At 40.4% G+C, this 8138-nt stretch overlaps 1 pseudogene; it reads left to right on the forward strand.

Annotated features, from left to right (window-relative positions):
• Positions 1-266: 266 nt before the first annotated feature.
• LOC139826338 (uncharacterized) lies at positions 267-1170 on the forward strand (annotated as a pseudogene).
• The last annotated feature ends 6968 nt before the right edge of the window (positions 1171-8138 follow it).

An 8138-nucleotide genomic window follows, 5' to 3' on the forward strand; every position in this document is an offset into this window, starting at 1 on the left:
ACAGTACCTCACCCTCAAGGGCAAAAATAACAAAGCTTTGTGCCTCTGAGAAGTTAGATCGTTGACTAAATTTCACTCTGATGGAAACCACTTTTGTAACATGCCTTTGGCAACAAAAACAGACACCCATCTATCATAGCATAGGGCTAACATTTAGGTTTAAAATAGACATTGTCAAACCTGCTTCCACTGCAGGATGGCTAAGTATCAGGAAAATAGACCCTGTATGCTGTGAAACAAATAAGGTACCTGAATCTCTTACAATAATGGTGAACAATGAGAATGGAGTTCACTGTCTCCATGATGCCTGTTGCTGTTTGACAACTGACACCAGTCAGTATATATTTGAGGAGACAGCAAGAACAAAAGTGTTAAAAATGAACTTCATGTGTGTGAAAGATGATCTCACCACCACAGTAGCTCCTACCACAACTCCACTAAGGGAAAAGATTATGACCCCACAATTATCCGAAATTGGACCATATGTAGTAAAACATACAGGTCAACAGCAGATGCTGCATAATCCATCATGGTCCCTCAAACAAGTAGAATTATCAATGCAAATTGATATCTCCATGATCAAACCTACCTGCTCACCGTTGTTGAGTACATCTTACATAGGATGGTCAGCATGGCTGCATGCACAAACCCTCACCTCTCTCAAACAACCAAAGAGAGATATGACCAGTATCTTAGGAACAGGACTGGGAGTCTTAAACAGTATAGATTCTGAGGTACCTGCAAACAAACTAGCCACAGTGACTAGTGATCTAAATAAACTGAGTCATCCACTATGGTCTTCTCTTCTAGCACTGAGGACCAAACAATGGCTTTGATCTGATAGATTACCTCAGTGGGAAGAAATTTATGAAAAGGATCACCACTTGATTGTAAATGCACTTGATGTGGCCCAAAGTAATGTTTCTTTGGCTCTTGGTTGTATCCAAGCTCAACTGTGGATACAATCAATGGCAGCTGCCATCATAAGGGAAGGCGAAGAAGGCACCCTACCCACTGAAATTCGGAAAAGTGATTTGGGATAACACAATTGAATTTGAGAAGAAATTCCAATCCTGGTGGTATTTGGTCAATTTTACCTATGATCCCTTCAACAGTGCTGTCACAGCATTTGTCCTAACCATATACAGTGCTTCAGTATATACCAAATAATTGCGCTGGGACTGAATCACAATGGAGTTTGGGACTACGGTGGCTCCGTGGATTCCCTGATGGAGGGCATGGGAACAGAAATTAGCCTTGAATATATTAAGGCCTACCCGTGAGAAAGATGGGAGTAATGGAGTATATGGAGATATTAAGGATGTACCCGTGAGAGAGAAAGGAGTAGAAGAGTAACACTGATGATAGCAAAATTAGCCAATGAGATGTTACTGCTGTAACTTGTAACCAATAGTGAAGAGACACATGAATTGGTAAAACTGTATAAAAATGCACTTGTGGCAATAAATGGCATCTACCACTTTCATCCTGGAAGAACTTGGTCTATGTCATTTGTCCATCTCGCCCATGACATACGGTGACCCCAACGTGATCCTGCATGAAGAAGGATCTCGCATGAAGAAGAGACAGTGGTGAAGCTGTGACAGCCGAAGATGAGCTGTGGAGATGGAGCCCGGTACAGCTGATAGAGCAGCAGGGGGGAGCTGCTAAAGATCCGGATCCTTGAAAAAACACCACGCCAAGAGTTGGTGAGCTACCAGGAACAGGGGGTGGGGTGGAACTTATCTAAAGAAGAGGGTATTACGTTATCTGCATGGAAATTGCTTCTGAAAAAGCAGGGTATTAGCCTTCTGGAATTGACTTTACAAAGGACTACATTACTATGGGGCAAAGTACTACCCAAAGATCCAAAGAAAAAACTGGACAGGTAACAACATGGCACTTGTTGCTAGAGACTTTGAGAGGATTAGAAGAGCAATGGGAACAGGCAGACACAGTGGAGGGGGGTGGCTTTCCTGGGCTAGATTTGGAAAGAAAAAAAAAAAAAAAAAAAAAAACCCAAACAAAAAACAAAAAAAAAAAAAAAAACAAAACAAAACAAAAGTAAAAAAGTGCACTGTTCCAAACCCCTCTGTTACTAATGATTCTCCAGCACTGTTCAAGTCCGCGTTATCTGATGACTCGGATGAGGATGAGGGTCTGCAGCATTTTCTTGAAAAGTTAAAAGGAAAAGGAGTATGTGTACATGTTGCCCCGAGATCAGATAAAAACCATGAAACACTCAAGCAAAATTTTACCTATGCAATGTAACAGCTATGGATCATTTAGGACGAAACAATGGGGATTTGCTGAAAGGTTTGCGGATTTCCCCCAACTCTTGGAAGAGACACTAATTGGCATACCACAGTTACAGGCACGATAAGTTTCTGAAATCCTGAGGCAGTCAATGGCCCTTGCATATCAAGCTATGATAAAAGTGCCTGAAACCGCCAAAGCAGCCAAATCATTTACAACTATTCATCAGGGTCCCAATGAGAATTACATGCAATTTATTGACCATCTTCAAGAGGCCATCAATAAGCAGGTTGAAAACTTAGAAGCTAAGGATGCACTAGTGTTGAAATTAGCAGTAGAGAATGCTAATGTTTGCTATGAACATGTTATCTGCAAGTTTTACAGTACATATTACGTTCTTCTGTGTATTGCCTCTCTGAAAATCAAGCAGCCTGTCAGGAATGTGAGTTAATTGTTTTACTGGTTGTCGTTAGAATTGGTTTTTTGTGGTATAAGTACACCATAAAACCTTCTCCCCACTTTTCCCATTCGCGCTGCAAGCAGCCCTGTGCTTCCCCCCCTCCCTCCCTCTTCTCATGGTTTTTACTTATGAGGTGGGGTTGGAAATGACTGTTTTCAGTCGTGCTCCTAAGAAATCGGTATTGGGAGGTGTTTTAAAACATAGGAAAGCACTTGGAAATATGAGGAAGGAACATCTGGTGAAATAGTATGATCAATGGTGGTTGCTGTGTAAGTTAGATGAATGGCAAAAGTGGCCGGAGGATAGAACCTTGAAATATAATACTTTGTTGCAATTAATGTTGGTTTTAAGGCGAGAAGGGCAGGACAAAATAAAACTCTACAAGAGATCATTAGAACATTACAGACAGTTTTACAGGTGGAACGGTTTGAACTTCAACAAGCTGAGAGAGAATTAACTGATAACACACAGATCACAGTAAACTTGCTGAAGTCTGCAAGATGCTTTCCTCATTAACCTGTTTCCTTTGTGGGTATCTGTTTAAGCATGTTGCAGTTTTAATAGGTCTTTGTTGTGTGGTACGGTGAGTTCACAGACTGTTAAATAATGAGAATCCCTGGACTCAAAATGTGCGGTTTGTGATAATACAGAAGACCATGAGTAATTTAGTTCTTTACTGTGTGAATGTGATGGTAAAATTTTGAGTGTAGTAGCTATTATTTTTTCTTTCTAGCATGCTAGCTTTATTCCAGCATTCAGACTTGCACAACTCTGTGATAGGCTGTGTCTCATCTTGGTGTACTAAATTTGGCTCTTTTGTATGCATACCATGTAAAGAATCCTGGTTTTGGGATAACAGTCGTAGCGCACCAGATGAGACACTAATAAAAGCCTTGCCCAGTCCAGCTTGCTGTGGCGGTGGGAGGGCAGGTGCGGACTGGGCTCCAGCGCGCACTGACCTGTTTTGTCAGGGAGACCCAGAGGTACCTCCACCTGGCTGAGCAGTAACCAGTTCAAAAGTGCAATGCAAAAATTGAGATATTGTCTTGAGTAAGTGTAACTGTGATCCATCTGTATATTTGAACTTGGTATTTGGTTTTCAGCTCAGTATTTTAGTTTGCATATATGTATATTTGGTACCAAAAGAATTTTGTTTGGGGAGATAATTACAAAATGGGAACCAGTTCCGCTGCTAAAATACCACCTTGCTCCCCCTTAGAATGCATCCTTACACATTAGAGTAAATTCTGGGGAAATATTCTGATAAAAGAAAACTTGAAATGATACTGTACTCGAATGTGGCTTAACTGTGGAATTCTGGGTTTTAGTGCTATATTGCAATTAATGTTGTTCTGCAGAACTTTGGAAAAAATTGGGTGAAGTATGGTACTTTAAGTTAATTTGCTAATTTTGAGACCAGAAAACAATTTAAATTGTTAAACTCTGATTCGCATTGAAAAAAAAAAGGAACAAAAAACACACACAAAAACAACAACAGCTAACCAAACAAAAAACACACAGACACAAAAAAAAATCAAAACACAAAACCAGAAACAAAACAAACCCTAAATGCTATGATGGATGTGAACTTGGTATTGTATGAGGTTGTGTTTAAAAGTTGCTAGAATATGAACTGATTTGGATCTAGGAAAATGGAATAATGGATTGATGTTTAATATGCTGTTTTTTGACATCTTGTCGAGGGTTAGGATTGCGGGGTGACAATCAAACCCTGGCAGATGTATTGTTAACCTCCTCTCCCCCCACTTCCCCCTTTTGCCCCTCCCTCTCCCCCCTTCCCACTCAAGACAGGCAATCGGGAGGGAAAGAAGGACAGAGAGAAGAGAGTTGGAAAAATTAAAGATGTTTTACTAATGCTACTAATAAGAATAGAGAAATTAATACAAAATATACAAAACCAATCTTGAAAGTCTCAGCAACTGCAGAGCCAGCACCAAAAGTCCTGGATTAGACTCTGTAGCCAACTGGAGCTGAATTCAGTCTCTCACTAGGCCTCAGTTCGCAGGGACGACCAGCAAGGTCCTCTCCTAATGTCAGCCATGAGAAAAAAAAAGGGAAAGAGGGACGAGATCCTCGTGATCTCCCACTTTTATATATAGTATTCACGTGAATGGAATGTTATACACCGTTGGTCAGTCTCTCGATCATCAGTTTCTCGTTGCCCCTCTCGCGAGATGTCCATCCGTGCTTATCAATAAGTTTGCATTCCATTGCTAGGTTTAACCAAAACATGTGTTGGGTTCTCCAGGAAAATGCAGCTAATATGAAGGCTTTAGCTGACAGGCAAAAATTCACTAAAAGAGAAACTTGTTTTTTAACAAAACCAGGACACATCTGTAAATTTTAAAAGGTAAATGAAGCTAAGGAATGTAACTATTGCTGAGCTACCTGGAATTGCATATAAAGTGTATTATGGTTGGAATGAAATAGGAAAACAAAAAAGCAAAATATCCCAGGCCTGTGTTGTACAGTTTGAATATAAATTTCAGGTCTGTGTCAAGCTGCAAAATAAACTCAGCTCATTGTAACTGAGGAGTTTGCCAGAGCCTCCCACTTCGTATCAGCGATTACGCCACCTGCGTGGCCTTGGCTATATCTAAACTGCAGCGAGAAAGAAAAAAAAATGGAAAAACCTGTTTGCCCGCTGCTAAGCAGAGAAAGCGGGGCTTTATTCCCCCTGCTCTGTCTTTTATTTCCTCAAGTGTTGTCATCCATCCTTGTTGTGGCGCTGCATTGCTTCTCGGCTTTGAATCAGGGGTTGTAGGTGCTGTTTGTTTTTGCTTCAGTCTTGTTTCTTAGGTTCCAGCACATCTGGGGAAAGAGCTCCTTGCTGAAGTCAGTCTTTTCACACTGGTCAGCTTTGGGGGGTCAGACTGCTCACTGCTTCTCTGGGTCAGACTGGTACTAATTTGGGTGTGGAGTGGAGCCAGGTTGGTTTGATGTGCAGTTCAAACTGATTTGTTTTCATGTTGGGCTGGAGGTCTTGCCATGTCAGATGGGGGCGAGAGGGAGGTTTTATTTCCCCCCCAGTAATGTTACTGCTAGAGAACTGTAATCCTGCATGAAGGAGTCTGAGGGTTGAAATTTAAAGGCATTGCCAGTGGATACATAGTTCTAATGAAGCTGGGAAATTAAACCAAAATTTTTTTTAATAGACTTATTCTGTGGTAACTAGTTATAAGAGACTTAGTAAATTCACCATGCTAGTTTTTGAGGTCATGGGAGAGAATGAAAGAAAGGCCTTTTTTTGAGACAAATGGAATGCCAAATTTGGAACGAAGTATTACCATATGAATTCTTGTAATTGCCAGAAAGTCCTATACCTCTCTTGAGTCAAGATTTGTTAAGTAAATTGTAAGCTCAAATAACATTTTCTGAGAATTCTGTTCAGTTGCATGTTCTACAAGAAGCTGCTTGGATGGTGCAGATCTGCTTGCGTCAAGTGAGAAATCTCCAAGGAAATTTCAAATGCTGTATTTCCACTAGTATTAAAAACCAATGTTTCAATAAAGCAAACAGTACACTGATAGAAATGAAACAGGACTTTGATCCGATAAGGGAAAACAATATCCAATAAATATGATAGCCAAAATGGACTTAGAGACTTTGATGAATAAATTTATGACAACCTTACAGGCTGACTGCATTCAATTGGACTTGCATATTTGTCTGTTAATAGCTGCAATATAATAGCCACAGGTTGTTTCTGTGGGACAGTATGATGAGAATGCTAACAGACTGATATACCAATTGTTACTCTGATCAAGAAATGCAGGGAATGAATTTAAGTCTTAATAGGCCATGATCTTTTTGTCATATATGTACCATTTGTGAAATTTAATTTTGATTTTTTTATTTGTAATCTATGTCCTTGTAAATTGCACTAGCCAATTTTCTTAACAGCACAGCTTTTGGCATGCCTAAATGTAAACTGATGCAGAACCTGCAAGTCTTTGACATCAGGTCACAGACCACATGTGTATCTGGCCTGATCCTACACACTTGCACAGTTTTAATTGATGGTTCTGGGAAGTCTCATAAAGCTGTAGCGGTCTGGCGTGAAGATAACGATTGGCATCATTCTGTAAAAAATTATTGAAGGTTCAACTCAGTTAGCAGAACTTGGTGCAGTTTTACAGCGCTTAGAGCTTTTTAAGAAGGAACCTCTAAATTTGATTTGTGGTTCTGAGTACGTAGTCAAGGTCCAATGCACATATCTGATTCTGAACTGTTTTTTGTTTTTTTTTTTTTTTTAAACAAAAAGGGGGGAGAAGTAGGGAAAACACCACAAACCCAATTGTCAAAAGCATTGCATGTGATGAATCACTTATATCTAAGTGGTGCAGCCTAAATTTGCCCTGTGATGAAACACTTTGTAAGTATGACCCAAAAACATGCTAAATCAGAAAGAACTTACATTAGTTATGGTCAAATCACTAGTTAATGGTCAATGGAAAAGGCCACATCAATTGATAACCTGGGGGAGAGGCTATGCTTGTGTCTTTACAGATCAAGGGCCGCAATGGTTGCTGGCATGAAATGTGAAACCTGTGTTATCTTCCTGACAATGACTGCTACAGCTGCTGCATTTTGGATGCTTGCACAGACAAAGACTAACATGTGGATTACTTTAGCCAACATGACTGGCCAGGACTCTATATGCCTAGCTACGGCGTCTCCGGAAAACCCGTTCCACACATGCTTGGTTGGTATCCTCCTTGATAACTACAGCAGCATCACACGACTGTTTCAAAATAGTGGTCGGTGCAAAGGTATTGCAACGAACTGTAATAATACCAACATGGCACTTTGGATTAATTGCCTCCTGGAAGCAGATATTGAACCACAGGAACTGGAATTGCTGGGATCTGTGCCTACAGACGCTTGTATCCAGCTGATTTTTGAAAAGTGTCAGGACAATATGCTAAAGCATGAATGGATAAAACTGCAAAATGTTAATGCTACCCTTGATGACTACAGAAATGAAACTCGTTGGTGCAATGCCTCGCAGAAGAATCCAAGGGGTGTCGTTGATAATGTGGGACAGTGACCCGAAAACCTCCTGCATAGTGTATTCTTGATCTGTGGAGACAGAGCCTGGCCAGGAATTCCTTCCAATGCTGTTGGAGGACCATGTAGTTTGGGACAATTAACTCTCTTAACACCCAATGTATCTATGATAATAGATCACAGACGAGTAAGACAGGAAAAATGCTTTTTGCATGTATATGAGTCAAAATGCGATGATAATGTAGATTTTTGGGGATCAGGGTTAAGGGTTTTAGGATCTCATGTATCTGGTGTTGGCACAGCTAAAGCTTCAAATACTTCAGAAAACTAAGGATGCTGGTTAGCTAAGCAAACCAACAGAACTTCTAAGGTTTTAAGTGGACCTTTGTTA

Source organism: Patagioenas fasciata, chromosome W (genome assembly GCF_037038585.1).
Source record: "Patagioenas fasciata isolate bPatFas1 chromosome W, bPatFas1.hap1, whole genome shotgun sequence".
Taxonomy (NCBI): Eukaryota; Metazoa; Chordata; class Aves; order Columbiformes; family Columbidae; genus Patagioenas; species Patagioenas fasciata.